The following is a 17,521-nucleotide window of genomic DNA, read 5'->3' on the forward strand; positions in this document are numbered from 1 at the left end:
TGATTTCTCAAACCAGTTGTACTTTTCTTCCCCCTCATCCAAATCACAGTGTCACAGGACAGGTCTCTCTTACCCTAGATTCCTCACTGCAGTCAGCCCTTACACACTCCCATGATGAGTTCTACACTATCTGCTTTATTTACAACATGCTATATCAGTGCTTGTTACCCACAGCATAAAGTTTTTACTTTCTCCACAGAGAGAGCGCATTTCCCATCCCTAAGATCCCAAGCTTCTTTGGCTTCTCCTTCTCCGGACCTCCTATCTCTCTATAAACTATCCTCAGTTGATGAGCTGAATCACCCTTGTTAATCAGTTAATCATCTGGTGCTTAATCAATTATCTTGTCAATTTGGCCCATGTGGGGATGCTTATAAAGTGCACAGAGTGGTGAGCCAGCCTTGGGCTAATCCTATCCTATCCAGTCACTAGATGCATTGTCAATAAGCACCTTACTAGTTTATTTATGCCTTTCAACCTCATCTATATTGTTTAAACATGCTGCAGCTCCAAGATAAAGCACGAATTTCTCACTTCTGAAAAATGGAAACAATTTAAGCAAAATAACCCTGAGCACTCTGCTACAAGCAGAGAATGCTTGGATCCCAGCCTCTCACTCATAGCTGTATATGAAAAAGAATGCAGGGGCTCAATTGCTCCCCTCCACTACAGGTTTGGAGACTCAAGCACATTTTGCGTCCTTCTGGACCGTGTAGGGTAGCATGTGGGTCTTTTCATGGGAAATAAGCAGCAGAGGCAGGTAAACTCTTCTACAAAGATCCTGTGATCATGCCAATATCTTTTGTAATAAAGGAATAGAGAGGATAGACTATATGAATGGAATTGTTTCTAAATAAATTCAAGTCATATGGGTGTTAGTTGGTCTCATCTCAGACCTTTACCCCAATGAATAGTTCCACCTTCTCTGACAGAATAGGCCTCAGCTGACATCAATCAATTGCACCATCTTATTTCATCTGAATTTGGCCTACAGTGTCCAGAGATCCTGATCATGTTGTTCTCAATGTTCTTTATCAAGTGGTAAATGGCAGGCCCATCTATATACACCATCTTGCTGATGGACTTGTGTCCCACTGGTCTATAACACAGTGCCAACTTTAGCCCAGTGAAGAATGATGAAGGAATAACCTCATGAAATCACCTAACAGCAGAGCTCCTGTGAGTCAAGTAGAAATCAATGCCTCGCCAGATGCTGATGCACAGCACTGCTTAGATTATCAACACCACAGCTTAATTAAGACCTTTAAGCAGCCTTCCAAAGCAGTCAAGCTTTCAGTTTACAACTTCCAGTTAAATACAGTTTAATACCATAAACTCTTGAAAGTAATAAATTCAAAAACTAACTTCATCCCATTTGTGTTATAAAATGTTTAAAAGGGGCCATTTAAGTTATTTTAATATATTGCTATAATTACAGCAAAAAGTTCTAGTTAGGGTTGCCAACCCTCCAGGATTGTCCGGGAGTCTCCAGGAATTAAAGATTAATTATTAATTAAAGATTATGTCATGCGATGAAACCTCCAGGAATACGTCCAACCAAAATTGGCAACGCTAGTTTCTAGTCTTCTACCTTACGCACAGAAACTAACCCACAAAAATCCTAATTCCTGTGAAAAGTTAAAGGAAGTTGGGAGGCAAAAGGAAGGTTTTTAATAGTTGTAAACTTCACAAGGGCCCTGATCCTGTACAGATTCACTTGACACACTGTGAGTAATCCCTCTGAAGTCAATGGGAGCACTCAGAATGTGTAAAGTTAAGCATATACCTAAATCTGTGAAGAATCAGAGACTAAATGGATACATGATGGATGCCTCTGGAATCCTACACATTCTTCATCTTCTGTATATGTAATGTTTGTGTTCTAACGATATTAGGGTTTTACTCTGTGCTGAGTTATGGGCATAAGACCTATATGCAGCATAAGACCTATATGTGCTCTACTTACCTGCAGAACACAGTTAGGGCCAGTTCCTGAAACTGATTCTGTGCAGATAAACCTCTGCCCCTGCACAAAGCCCCCTTTACTCAGTGGCGTAGCCTGGTTCTAACATCAGGGGGAGTGAACACATAAAAAAAGGTGCTACCTGACATATCAAATTACTATGACATACTTTTAAATTTGTTATACATATTTATTTTATACGTAAAATAAAAACACAAGAATGATCCAGCCACAGAAGGGTTTGCACAGCTGGCATTTCACAGGAGAACTTTAGATTATACTTAGATATACTTTAGATTCTAAAAGTAAATGACAGATTACAGTAGTTTATAATGGTCTCAGGTTTAAAAAAATACTGGCCATTTTTTCCAGTTACTAAGTTCATTTTAAAAATCAATCAATGAAATGCACTTTATTTATAATAGACCATAATACTAAAGTCACCAAAAAGGCATGACAAATACAAGATTTATGAGAATTGGTGAGCAAAGATCTCATAGCTCTTCAGGGTTGGACAAAGCAGTAATTTCCCTTAAAGTAGCTTTATTCATGGGTTTTTTTTTTTTAAACAAAAGATATCTCTATGACACAGGTTGGCAGTCTAACATTTTTGAAACACTGAGTACTGAAAGTTAGGGTTTTTAACCAATTTAAGCTGTACACACACACACACACGTACACACACACACACACACACAGTGCTTAATTTGTGCAAGGGTTTGCCAAGGCTAAGTCCCAGCACCTGTAGGCTTGGCAATTCATAGCCCTGGTACCTTTGGGCTTGCTGCGTCAGTTATGAAAGAAAAAAAATTGCTTGAGCCCTGGCACCTTTCATTATGAATTAAGCACTGATCTAGCGACATTTATTATTCTTTTTAGAGCCTCACCTCGTAGAGGCCTGTGAGTTTGTGAGAATCTCAGCTATCATTAACAACAACAAATACAAGATACTAGCCCTCATGGGAGCGGGGCAAAGCTGGAAAACAGGAACTCTAAAAGCTCAAAAACCAGAAGGCAAATAAAAAGAACCCCAATTGTATTATATTTTAAAATCTCATGATTTTTAAGCCAATCTCGGGATATTTGGGGGCTTACCTCATGATTTTTTGAGTACTTGGCATTAGCACTAGTAAGGGAATCACCTGCTTTTCAAGGCCATCCAGGATATATCCCTATGAAAAATCGAGGACAAAGGTTATTGTTGGGAGACCTGGCACTATAAGACGTTTTGTGGTAAGTCACAGGCACTGCTCAGAAACCAGGAAAGGTGAAATCCTGTCCCTTCCCCTGTTGAAGACAAGGGCAAAGAAACCCCACATTAATCAGCACAGACAGAGACCAGCTCCCCCCAAGCGCTGGAGCTGGTGAAACACTTGATGGGCAGCAGCGTCCTAATGCACCACCTCGTGCAGGACTTTGGGCCCCAAAGGTTGCCCCTTAATACAGGCCAGGTGGCTCCCTTCCCTGCTGACCCTTCCTGCGGCCCCCGCTAGCCCTGTGCGGATCGGAACCGAGCGCCGCGGGAGCTGTTTCCAGCAGGGATAGGCCAGGGGAACGTGCTCAGGCAGCGGCAGGAAGGAGGCTGCGGTGAGGGGTGGGGAGTGCAGCGTGTGCAGGGGCTGCAGGGACCCGAGCTGCCCCGGTCCCGGCTGAGTGTCCGAAGCCCTGCCAGGCAGAGGCTGCAGGGTGAGCGGGGGAAGCAGGCGGCGCAGAAGCTGCAGGGTGAGGAGGAACAGGGCAGGCAGGCAAGGGGTAACCCTGCAGACACTGCAGGGTGAGACCCTCAACAGCCTGCAGCGGTGGTGAGCTGCCTCCATGAGCCTACTGCTCCTCAACCCCCGTCCCCTCCCGCCACGCTGGGGGGCTGCACTGCCACCCCTTCCCCTCCCGGCAGAGCCCACCCCTGCCGGGGCAGCGAGCAGGAGCCTCTTCCTCCTCGCCGGGGAGCCAGGCAACCAGCCGACGCCACCTGCAGCCCAGGAGCAAGTGAACGAGCCAGACTGGGATGCAGGGGGGCGGGGCGGAGCCGAGAGCCAGCCAGCGGCCGCATGCAAAACCCGACTCCGGACTCTGAGTCTGGAACCCAGTGCTGGCTGCGCAGAAAGGTGCCGCTTTTGGAAAATGTCCTCAGGGGGGGCGGCCGCGCCCCCTGCTCCCCCTCTAGCTACACTACTGCCTTTACTTCAGTGCCTCAAAAAAGAGGACTAACAGTGTGGATCCAATTGTACGATCAGGGCCTTAGGCACTAAGGCTACAATTCAAGAAAGCTCTTAAGAATGCGCTTAAATGTTTTCCTGAATAGGGATTAACTAAGCACACGCTTAAGTGCTTTCCTGAATTAGGGCCTAAGGCCTCAATTTATCAGTCCATACCCATTCAGCAAATAAGATGATACTTAACAAACATGTGGTTAAGTCCCATTAACTTCAGTGGGATCTAAGCATGTTTTTAAATGCTTTAGTGAATAGGGATGGACTTAAGTGCTTTGCTAGATTAGATCTTATGTACCTTTACACATTTAAAAAGTGGCTAGAGATATTGCCTAACATTTATTTCAATATAATTGTTTAATTTGAGGTTTATAGAGCCATGCATAAAGCATTTGTTATTCCACCTATAACAAAATGATCCATTAACTCTGACAATATTTTTAGTACATATTTTGTTACAAAAGCATTAAGACAAGTTATGAATCATTCTGGCATTATATGAGTTAATAGAATACTATATATTTTTCAGGATTATTAATATTTAGTGTCTTTCAGTAAATTAAAAAATCAAGCTTAACTAAGGTTAAAAATATCTGATGATACAGTACACAGAAGATTGTAAATGTATATTAATGGATCTTTGCACAACTGACTTGATTTTTTTTGTTAATCACTCAGAACCATGCCAAACATATATCAAGACTTCAACTCCTTTTTCATCCAATCTTCTGACATTTCATTATTATGGTTACCTGATTAATGGATGCAATAATATATGTGGCATGATATGATATGTTCACATTAAATTTTAATCAAATATTACTAAATTCAGAAAACATTAAGTAAATCATGACTGATGAGGCAATATTGCTGTACTGTCATATTGATGGTTAGAAAAACTCACTGGTGAGAGTTACAGATTAAGGAAGTGAATCTTATGAGGAAATAGAAGTATCTCAACTTCAACTAGTTGTGCTCTTTTTAAATTGTCTGACAGCCAAAGGCTGGATGCTAGAGCCATCCAAAGTATTTCAGTGCCAGCAACTGGCGGGGGTGTTTTCTTCTCTTTCCAGTCATCTCCCCTTTTCAAATAATGGACTAAAATTCACTATGCAGCAAATCCTGCCCCTGCAAAAGGCTCCATGTGCAGTGGAACTGATGATTCCACTATGCAGGTGCGGAGGTCATGGGGAAACTTGGCAAGGACCATAAACAACATTGCTGGGCTATGATGAGGCATAGAGATGCCTTTGGCACAAGCACTTTCCCCCAAATTTGCCCCCTATGTTGGGTGGGGGAAAAGATGTAGGAGATACTATGATGACTCTACAACACTAGAAAATTACCTTACGTAGGGGAAATACTCCACCAGCCAGATCCACACACTAGGGAGGGCTTGCAGAGGGAGAACCAGAGAATCTGATTTGATTACTGTAGACAGCAATTTAGCTTTTAGCTTTCTCTTTTGCTAAGTCAGGAAGGAATCCACCTATTTTAAAATCTGGAGTCCATGTATATTTGGTAATATTTTTATATTATGTTTTCAGTTGGTGGCAAGGTGCCCAGAGCTCCGGATGGACTTTTTTTGTGGTTGTGTTTTTAAATATAAAAAGAGAGAATTATATTTGGTTATGTGCATTTATCCATCTTGTAAAATAATTGATGGGAAATTATTTAAAATATCCTAGGCTTGCCTAGCTCCTACATCTCTCCCCCTAAATTATCTTCTCCCCACTCTCCCTGAGAGACTCAATATGCTGGGTTTTTTTCTGTCAATGTTCCTCTTTAGAATGACTATATCATCCAGGTAGGGAACAAACTTCACACCATGTGAGTTAAGTGACCGAACACAAACCAAATACTGAATGCCAAATATCAAAAATTTGAAAGAGCACTGCCTACAATGAGATTGCAAACAACAACTTAACCAACAACATGTGATAAAGCAAGTTACCTCTGACAATGTGGAAACCTAAGGGATAGATCTGTCAAAGGGCTCATTCAAAGCTGTATGTTCATTGTATTAAAACGCCTTATTGAATATATGTAAAGTTTCAGGGGGCAAATAGAGAAGGAGAACCCAAACATGCAGTGCAGAATGTAGAGCTGGCTTCTTCCTTCCTTTCTCCAATTGTTCTTATCTTAAAACATAGAGACTTTGGCATTCTTACTGTAGGGCAGTATTGCTTTGCAGAGTTTTTGCTGAAGCCAAGATGTCACAACCTGTTGGCTCCAGTTTAGGTCAGCACTGCCATTTATACCTTTACAGAGCACCATCTCGTGAAAGGAAGGCTGTACTGCAAGGAAGGCAACATGATCTAGTTGATAGGCCATTGAACTCGAGTCTATTCCCAGCTCTGCTACTGATTGCTGTGTGACCTTGGGCAAGTTACTTTACTTCACTCTGCCTCTGTTTCGCCTCCCACTCTCTCTCTGCTTTGTCTATTTACACTGTAAGATTTGTGGGGCAGAGACTATCTCCTACCATCTGTATGTACAAAACCTAGCACAATGGGTCCCTGATATAATTTGCAGCCTCCAAGCACTACTAGAACATAAGAATGGCCATACTGGATCGAAACAATGGTCCATCTACCCCAGTATCCTGTCTTCCAACAGTGGCCAATGCCAGATGCTTCAGAGGAAATGAACAGAGCAGGCAATCAGCGAGTTATCCATCCCCGTCATCCACTCCCAGCTTCTGGCAATCAGAGGCTAGAACACCCAGAGCATGGGGTTGCAGCCCTGACCATCTTAGCTAATAGCCATTGATGGATCTATTCTCCATGACTTTAGCTAATTCTTTTTTGAACTGCTTTATAGTTTTGTCCTTCATAGCTTTCCCTGGCAATGAGTTCCACAGGTTGACTGTGTGTTGTGTGAAGAAGTACTTCCTGCCTATTAATTTCATTGGGTGACATCTGGTTCTTATGTTATCTGAAAGAGTAAATAAAACTTCCTTATTTACTTTCTTCACAACATTCATGATTTTATAGACCTCTATCATATCCCCTCTTAATCATCTCTTTTGCAAGATGATAACCCCAGTCTTTTTAATTTCTCCTCATATGGAAGTTGTTCCATATTCCTAATAATTTTTGTTGCCCTTCTCTATAACTTTTCAATTCTAATATATCTTTTTTTAAATGGGGTGACCAGAACTGCACACAGTACTTACGGTGTGGGTGTACCATGGATTTATATAATGGCATTATGATATTGTGTGTCTTATTATCTATCCCTTTCCTAATTATTCCTAACGTTGAGTGGACGTTTTTAGAGAACTATCCACAATGACTCCAAGATCTCTTTCTTGAGCAGTAACAGCTAATTTACATCCCATAATTTTGTATGTATAATTGGGATTATGTTTTCCAATGTGCATTATTTTACATTTATCATCAATGAATTTCATCTGCCATTTTGTCACCCAGTTTAGTGAGATCCCTTTGGAACTCTTTGCAGTTTGCTTTGGTCTTAACTCTCTTTGAGTAATTTTGTATTGCCTGCAAATTTTGCCACCTCATTGTTTACCTCTTTTTCCAGATCATTTATGAATATGTTGAACAGCACTGGTCCTAGTACAGATCCCTAGGGGACACGACTATTTACCTGTCTCCATTCTGAAAACTGGCCATTTATTCCTACCCTTTGTTTCCGGTCTTTTAACCAGTTACTGAGATGACCTTTCCTTTTATCCCATGACAGTTTACTTTGCTTAAGAGCTTTTGGTGAGGGACCTTGTCAAAAGCTTTCTGAAAGTCCAAGTATATTATATTCCCTGGGTCACCCTTGTTGACCCTCTCACAGAATTCTGATAGATTTGTGAGGCATGATTTCCCTTTATAAAAATTGTGTTGACTCTTCCCCAACAAATCATATTAATCTATGTGTCTGATAACTCTGTTCTTTACTATAGTTTCAACCAATTTGTCTGGTACTGAAGTTAGGCTTACTGGCCAGTAATTGCCAGGATCACCTCTGGAGCCTTTTTAAAAAATTGGAATCACATTAGCTATCCTCCAGGTCATCTGGCACAAAAGCAGATTTAAATTATAAGTTACATACCATAGTTAGTAGTTCTGCAATTTCTTATTTGTGTTTCTTCAGAAGTCTTGGATGAATACCATCTGGTCCTGGGGACTCATTACTGTTTAATTTATCAATTTGCAATACTGCAGTACAAATAAACTGTAACACTGGCAGCACCGTACTTTCCCACTGAAGAGTGGCAAACTGCTAAATATTAGCTGGTTTATTCTAATTCTGATTTATTTGTTTTTGGATGGTGGCAGGGTTTGTTTGTTTTTTTTGTTTTTTGTTTTTTGAATGGGCAAGCATTTCATATGCCTGTTGTTACGTGATTTTTATTAGTCAAATCAATGTATTTTTTTGGATCTGAAAGTCTGTACTTTTGATATTTATCATGGACTCCCGACTTGTTTTCAGCTTTCCTCCCTGTCTGTTTCCATGAATCTATCACATACATTTCCAGTGCTACAATTGTATTGTGACTCCAGGGACCCAAATATGTTTGTAAAACTATTTGCTGAACAAATACAAATAAATATATTTGTCAAAATCATGATTGATTTCCAGACAATTCATAAATAGAAAGAGAGCCAATGCCAATGAATAAATCATTGGCAGTTAATAGTTCAACAAACTGAACTTAACCAAGTTAAACGATGTAATCTTTGTATTTGTCTAGGCTGGGAGGAGTGGTTGAGGATAGTTTAATTTTAGCTAACACATATAAACTGCAAACAGCATAACCACAACCATTTTATCTAATCTGGACAAAGCTTTATAAAAGATTAAGGAGGTTTCTCATAAAAATAGAGTAGTAGAGAAGGAATTCCCTCCTTATGGTGGAATTATCTTGTGCAGCCAAAAGTTTTACCAAAAAATGAATGTAGTACAATTGAACTTCTTGGAGACTGTCTCTTATCTTAAACAGCTCCAGTTTTTCACACTCCACAGGATGAGCTTCAAGAGAAAAATCAAATTTAGGTGCTCTTTCCTGCTGAAAGTCATAACGTGAACAACCACAAGAATAATTAAAGCAAGTCACTGTCTAACTTGACCCCTTCCACACCTAGAAACGTTTTGTGGAATTAAACAAGATAAAAAGCTTAAAATCCATAACATTTTATGTAAGATGTAACAAAAATGAGTTTACACATCCAAACCTGCAGTTCTGACTTTAGGCAAAACTCCCACCAGAGCTGAGATCTCCAGCAATACAGAGAGGAATGTAAAGATTCCTCACAGAACCCACTGGGAAGATTGTCTCTTTCTTGGTTAGTTGAATGATTCTATTATGTCCTCATTCTTGCAGCTCTTGCTTTTAGCAGAAATGGAAAGGAGGCCGAGAGAAAGAGCTAAGTAAAAGGTTCTCAGTAAGATTCTAGGCTTCAAAGCATAATGTTAAGACCCTGGCTTCTGTGAGGTTAGTGGTCCTCCTCCTCTAGGCTTCTTGGCTGATGTCAAGGCCCTGGCCTCTATGAAGTCACTGTCTTAGTATCTCTAGTTTTATGGACTGATGTCAGGGAGTAGGCCTCTGTCAGTTGACTGCCTCACCAAGCTGAAACTGTCCTAATTTGTGTTTGTTTATTCTGTGTTTGTGTGTGGGGGGAGGGAGGAACTGACCCCCACTGAGCAGTGAGGAAATGAAACCCTTGACTACAGAAACCAGACTGCTGAGCTGGGTGAGGAGGTCCCATAGGTCCTTTGCTGAATGGGGTAACAAGGGAAAAATGAAATAAAAAAGCCAGTGCTAGTGAAACAACAGGAGTGGATCTCACACATTACTGTGGTGAAGGTAAGGGGAAAATTCAACATGTCAGCTGACCAAATATTAGTTTATCACCACGCGCAGAGGCAGGAATGAAAGCAGCAATGTTTCAGTTCTGATTCCAATTGGGGTGAATCTGATAACCACTACACTATGGAAATTCAGCTGACAACATCTCACACATGGACAAGGCAAGGTTAAGGCATACTGCTTGGCCTATGCCCCATCCTCAGAACCCTTTCTTTCGTCCATTCCCCACCAACTCCCTTAGGTAAATTAACTGTATGGAACAGAAGTGTAATGCTATAGATATAATTATTCATTTAGAGCCTGATCCAAAGCCCAATAAAGTCAATCAACAGATTCTTAGTCTGAACTAGCAGTAATAAAATATTATTTTATTTGCTATGGGCAAAATTCTGCCCTCAGAAATGTTCAGAGGATTTAGACTGATAGTCTGTGGCCTGACTAATCCAAGAACACCACACTAGTATATATTCCTTTTTTTCTTATTATACAGGTATCAGTGGTTTCTTTTTTAAATAATAATGCCTTTACATATTATTTAACTAATTAAAACATCAGAAGTGATTGTGGTTCCTCTGTTTAGTGAACACGCGTTGTGCTTACATACACTTAACAGATCACATATCTGGGTCAATCGTCTGAATGTAAATAAGATTATGAAAATATACAGAAGGGGAATTATTTTTTGCAATAAAATGTCTATACACAGATTGGGACCTACCTGTATAATCTTTCAACACTTTTTTAAAAGTCACCGATTTTGCCCTGCAAATCAGGTAGGTTAGATATCTAAATTCTATCATTTGACCCTGCAGCCAAGTACAAGTAGAAAATTGTGGGTGAAGATGTAAAGGCTATACTGAAGCTCCTTTGAAAATGTGACCACAAAGTTTTCACTAGTTATAATAGTTCCAAATCTCCTGGGGAAAAATAAACCTGTATCTATAACTGTAATTACAGGGCATTCCAGTGGCAACTCTCTGTCCTATCTATTTTAACTCCCGTCTCCCTTTTGAGTATTGGTCCTAGCTACTGACCCTATTTAATAATGAATTAGGTAGAAAATGGGAGAGGGGTTTGGGGGAACCAAGATCCAAAGAGAGACTCGATCAAAGGAAAAGATGATAGTGACATGCCTATCTTATATATGTTCCCCAAACTACCATCCTCCCACTCCCCAAAACCTCACAATTCTCCCCACCTTTTAAAACAAGTTCCTTCATGCCAAATTGTCAAAATCCTGCCATATGCATTGTCTTGCCCCCAGCCCCTCTCCAGCCCTCCCTAGAGGCAACTTGAAGTTATATAGCTGAGCTGAGGGATGGTCCTGAAATGTGGTCACAATGAAGATCTGACAAACGTAGCTAGACACATCACTATGATAGCTATACATGTGTGGTGATAAATAAGTTGTCAGGCACATCAGCACATAGGGGAATCCCTTTTGTTTAAAAAGTGTTTCTTCAAAGACATAGGCATCCCCATCTCTCTTTGAGGAAGGCGCTGTGTGGGAGGATATGTGGGCTTTCCTACAATGCCACAACTGAGGAGCCTGTCTTTAAGTAGTGCTTAACTGAAAATGCACAGTCCAGGCAAAATGCAAAGGCACAAAGAGTAGATAAAGAAATAGTCAATGCTAAGCAAAGTGTGGGCTGAAGAATTCTGCCTCCTAAGGAGGTGACAGTCAAATGAAGCTGGCTCATCATGTGTGTCAAAGGCAGCATTAGACAGGTAAATAGCAATTAAATACTTCCCTCCCACTCTAAAATTCCACTCTGAAAACACTGGGTATTGCAGGAAGCTTCCTGCTGACAGGCACATCCTGACTAGAATTACACTTTAATATTTCCTCTTTTAGAAAGATGCTTAATTTATACATTATATAATCAATCTATTCCTCATACAGTTTCTAGGAGCCAGAAAGCTAAATTGGGAAAATATTTGCCACACAATGACGTACACAATTTAAAAAGGTCATTTTTACTATGTCTTCCTTTCTAAAAAGTCATTATTGAGAAATGCGGTATATGTAGCAGTGTTTATTATGCTTTAGTTTTCTCTGTTCTGCACCTTTAAATCGCTTAAAACTGCTTTTGTGACAGGCAGACTCTTTCTGTTCAGTTCAGTGCACATTGGCAGAGATACCTAGCTGTCTGGTACCTCTGGTCTTGTAAGAGCCAGCTACCAAGTGTCCCAGGATGCCCCCAAATGGGAATAAAACAATGAAGAGTTGGCAAATTTAGGCTTTGGTCCTACAACTGACTCCATGCCACGGGTCCCAGGTGTCCATGCAGAGCCTCGTTGACTTCACTGGGTTTCCATCCAAATGCAGGGATTTACCCACATGGAGTTTCTTACAGGACTGGACCCAAACAAAGTTTCATTTCACCCAGAGCCAAAAACTGAGATTTAGAACAACATTAGCCTATAAGAAGTATTTACCAAATGGAAACTAAACTTGCCAACCCCAAACACTCAAAAACCATGAGGCAGACCCCCACCTCTACTCATCCCCACACTCCATCATGAAATTGTCTTAAAATTTTTGAGATGTTTAAAAAAAATTGTGTTAGGGTTCTTTTTATTTGCCTTCATGTTTTGGGCCATTAGGGGTCACAATCTCAAGCTTTTCTCTGAAACCATGAGGGCTAGAATCATACTTATTTTAAAAATGAAAGCCGACATTCTCACGCCATTAAATGACTTAGGAAAAATACCAATTATTATGAGAGTCATGATAAAACTGACAGTCCCATTGAGAGGAAGCCTACATCATGGAGTTGGTGAGACTCCCCAGTTTCTCTCTGTCCTTAACTCCTTTCAGCATCAACGATATACTCTCAGAATGGAGAGTCTCCAACCCTATCTTCCTACTATTCCTTACCAATGCAGGCCTACAAAGATGGCTAATGTGGTAGACTGTTTCCCTGTGATGTCTTGCTACATATATGAAGGCCTACAAAATCAACCTCCATGGGCCACATCTTTAACCCATACATCACTGATGGGATTCTGTCTGAGTCCCCTACTATTTCTCAAGCCTACTTCTTCCCCATTAGTGACAGTGCACTCAGACACAGGGTGCTCTCCCATGCAGAATTTACTTTTCTTCTTTTTTGATTTGTTTTTGTCTTAAAGAGAATTCTGACAAAGAATCTGTCTGTTCTTTTGGAAAAACAAAACAAGTAAATGTAATAAACTGCTGCACAACTATAATGCCTTTCAGTCAAATTTCTCAAAGGGAAGTCTAAAAAGCAAAGCCAACTTGCAAAACAGAAGGGGAAGAATTCCCTAGGATTATGTTACATATGTAGCAGCTAGAGCAATATGTGCTCTGCAGACCAGGGCCGCCCAGAGGGGGGGGGGGCAAGTGGGGCAATTTGCCCCAGGTCCCAGAGGGAATATAGTATTCTATAGTATTGCAACTTTTTTTATGGAAGGGGCCCCAAAATTGCTTTGCCCCAGGCCCCTGAATCCTCTGGGCGGCCCTGCTCCAGACTACATGGACATCAGGATCCTTGAGCTATCTTGCTTTGCACCAGCAGCATGGCTTCAAAAGCTTTATTTGGCTGCTATAATTTTCCTTACCCACAACACCTCTCCTCTCACAAGTACTGAGTTAGGAGAATGTTTTAGACCCATTTTTACTGAGAACACTGTCTCATGAATTAGTTTGCTATTTTAACTTTTCTTGCAGGTTTTACAAAATTAAATTAATTTGTTACTCTTGACACTTGCTAAGGAAAAAAATTCCTCAAGACTTACTGTTTTATTTCTAGAAAACTGTTTAGCATAACAGTCAGTTTTTAGCATATACTAGCATGTATTTCGTTTGGGTAAACAAACAGAAAGCAATAGCCATGTTATTTCCAATCGTGCATCAATACATATTTTGGATAATATATGGGGAAAATATATACCAGAATAATAGTGTAGCTATAACCTAACAAAAAACTGCAGCTCAGTCAGCAAAGAACAGAGCAGAGTTAATAAAGTAGATAGAAATGTAAGCAGCTTAATAGTATGCAATTTGACTGCCAGAGTATCTAAAATCTCATCCTACATAATATCTAACTAGATCATCAAAGTCTGCAGCTGGATTAGTGCATCATGGAAATGGATCATCAAAGTATGCAGCTTAATTAGTAGTGTGTAAGATCTCAAGTACTAAAATATGCAGCAGAATCAGTAAAATATACTTGATTAGTAAAACATGCCACATTCAGTCAGTACATCTTAATCAACAATTCAACAACCGACCCAGGTCAACTCTAGGTTCTGCAGGGTCCTATGTAAAGAATAAGATGTGCAAAACCTTGTCAGAGTTCTTTCGGTTGCACATCTACAGTAAAGGGAGAGAGGACTGGGCAACTTGCGGATAAGGCTTAGGAAGGGTGCTTATTATTATGGGGAAGGAGTTCTGAGCAAACAAGATGGTCAAGAAGATATTTGTTGTACTACAAAGGCAAGGGAGAGCTGTCAGCTGTGTAAGCTGGTGGTGAGGGGGATCAAGAGATTTGGCATAGTGGGTGCATGTGGGTTTTAACATCTTATTGGGTTGGGTTATGAGTGCTTGAAAGTGAAGCGGGTTTCCCTACTTGATGGCCTCTCAATCTTGGCTGATGTGACCTATCACTCCACTGATCTGCTATCCAACTTCCCCAATCAACTTCCAACTTCCTGATCTGTGGGCTCCAGTTCACAAGCACTTAGTATCCAGCAGTCAGTGCAGTGCCTCATCATTTGAATATCTCGGTGCTCTAATGAAAGAGGGAATCTAGCACGTATCAAATGCTGGAAAACTCCAGATTGTACAAGATCAGGTTTTGATGCTTACACTTAGACATATAGTAAATAAAGTCCAGTATCTGAAACTGGCCTTGAAAAGTCCTGTGGCTGAAACAGCTTCTCCTAAACTAATACAATGTTTTCCAGAGTACAAGGCCCTAGCAGACCATCCTAACCACATGTGTGGCCTCTTCCAACCTAGCACTCCTAGGGGCAGAACCAGCCCCACTGACACATGGATGCCTGGGAGCCAAAGTACAGCGAGATGATGGTATCTGAGTCACCTTAAGAACCCATAGACACCAGTTAGGTCAGCAGTCTGCATTCTACAAATGGAACTCTGGCTGTTCTTCACTGTCTGCTGATTGGCTATTTGCTCCTCATTCCTTTCTATGCGTCTGTCTACTGGTAGTCTCACTCTCCTTACCCTCTATATTCCTCTTCATTCTCTCCTCCATTCCTCTCAATATCCCTCTTCCCTTTCCATCCATTTTCTTTTGTGCTCCTATTAACTCATCCTTCCATTTACCCTTCACCCCATAATTAATAGCAACGCTCAGCTCATATAGAGCACTTTTCACCCATTAGATATCGAAGTTCTTTACAAAGAAAGCCATTTTACAAATGGCAAAACTGAGGCAAATATAGCTGATTTCCTCCAAGTCAGTCAGCAGCTCTGTTGACTCCTTAACCCAGTGCTGTGTAGTGGACCATGCTGCCACTCTAAAAACAAAAATAAACTTTTTAAAATTATTCGGTACCATTGATTTGTTAGCACATAGCTAATCTAGGTAACCCACACACTCATTCTACTGTTACCCTTCATATATGACATTGTAAAAGAATCACAGAAGGAGTTGTTTTATTTTAACAGTATTATCCCTGAAGCTACTTTGTCTCTCTTTCTCTTCCTTCTGTCTCTGGTTCATTAGAGAGCTTAACCAAATGCAAAGAAACAGAACAAATACCATCATCCTTTCCTCTTGTTGTTACTAGTGCTCACCTGTGTCATCTTGTCTTAAACTATAAACTCTTCATGTGTCTTTTCATGTTTGTACAGCCCTTAGCACTACAGGACCGTGCTTCTGACTGGAAGGCCCCACTTTGGCATTACCACAGTATACAGTACAGCAAAAAAACTCACTGAAGTACCATAAAGAATCTCACTTTCATCATTATATTACAGTTGCAAATGATGGTGTTTCTCTTTTAGTTGTAACCCTTTCATAGACAGCTTGATTCCAGCATCAAAGGCATGTGAAGAATAGTTTTGTTCTGCATGGATATTTATGAATAAAGGTGCTACACCAAATTCTGTGCTGCAGAAAAAGGGTGTAAAAGCAACTACAAAAAAGGGTCTGGTGGTGTTTGTTTATTCACATTACAAAAGATTTGGGTCCTTACTGTTAGAGGAGACCAATATTTTTAGTTATTCTCTCACCATAAGAATTATTTCTGATCCTCTTTTTAACTTTGGTTATACACAGAAGTCTTACTTTTATGAAAATTAAGACCACTAAAAATGGTTTTGTAATTAAAAATAAAAACACAGGAAAACTTTTTTTAAATCAAAACTTTCTCTTGTAATATCTGAAGCCCAAAGATTGCTGCACTAAAACCTTGAAAGTGAAACTGATTTCACTGATACTTCCTTTTCATAGTAGAATAATGCAAAATATAACAAAGAGATAAATGGTGACAAGTAACCTGTATCTTTAAAATGCTTTAATTTTAATATAATTAGTCACAGGGTAGGAAATTAATTGATTTCCAAGATTTTTTTAAAATTAATAGTGTTCCTTTGGAACTGCATGCACACTACAAAAGTAAACAATCAAGAACTTTTCTGAATGATAATCAGTAATTTCCACTGGGTACTTCAACGGTAGAAGTTTTTTCCACTCAATCAAATGTCATACAATTACTGCAGACATTCCTTCACTTAGGATAAATCATCATCCACTTAAAGAATGATGGTCCTTGAAGACCCCTAGCGGAGATTTTTAGAAACTACACCTGATCAGCTAAAACGCATATAAGTGTACAACTATTGTTTTATTGTGGTAACATTCAAAGGCTAGTGCCCCAGTGTGGTAGGCACTGTAGAAACACATAACAAAAAAGACTGAAAGGATTACACTGCAATTAAATGTTACATCCTCTTACAGCAGAACATTATAGTGTTGTGCCAGCAACGTGATTAAGGAGTTTCACAAATTCCATGAGAACTCGCACATTGTACTGTTTTCAACTTTATTTTTCAACATGACCCAGAATAGTATAACATTATAAAGATGTCTATAAAAACATTATGATGGTTACAGGAACAGGAAATTTACGAGGCACACGTTTCTAACAATGAGAATTAAATTTTAATCATTCTTTTCAAGATTCACAAAGTCACAAAGTCTCTTTTTTGCAGTACCAATAACAACAATTTTGTTGCTGAGTAGACATTTAACAGAAAATCCCTTAGGAAAAATATTCAAGGATCCTTAGTTCTCTATAGAACCTCTTCCCAAGATTTATTTATTAGACTTAAATTTTGTATGTACATTGGCAACCCAAATGGCAAGTTAGTTGAATTCCAGAGAAGACTCTTGAAACGTCCATCTACAGTTTCACATTTTTCTCCTAGTAATAATAATAAATCGGAGAATTTAAATACTCTTCTCCGGACATTAATGAGGTCCTGTGAGGTAGGTGGACAACGATAATCTGCAGTGAACAGGACAA

The sequence above is a fragment of the Chrysemys picta genome, chromosome 7 (assembly GCF_011386835.1).
Source record: "Chrysemys picta bellii isolate R12L10 chromosome 7, ASM1138683v2, whole genome shotgun sequence".
Taxonomy (NCBI): domain Eukaryota; kingdom Metazoa; phylum Chordata; order Testudines; family Emydidae; genus Chrysemys; species Chrysemys picta.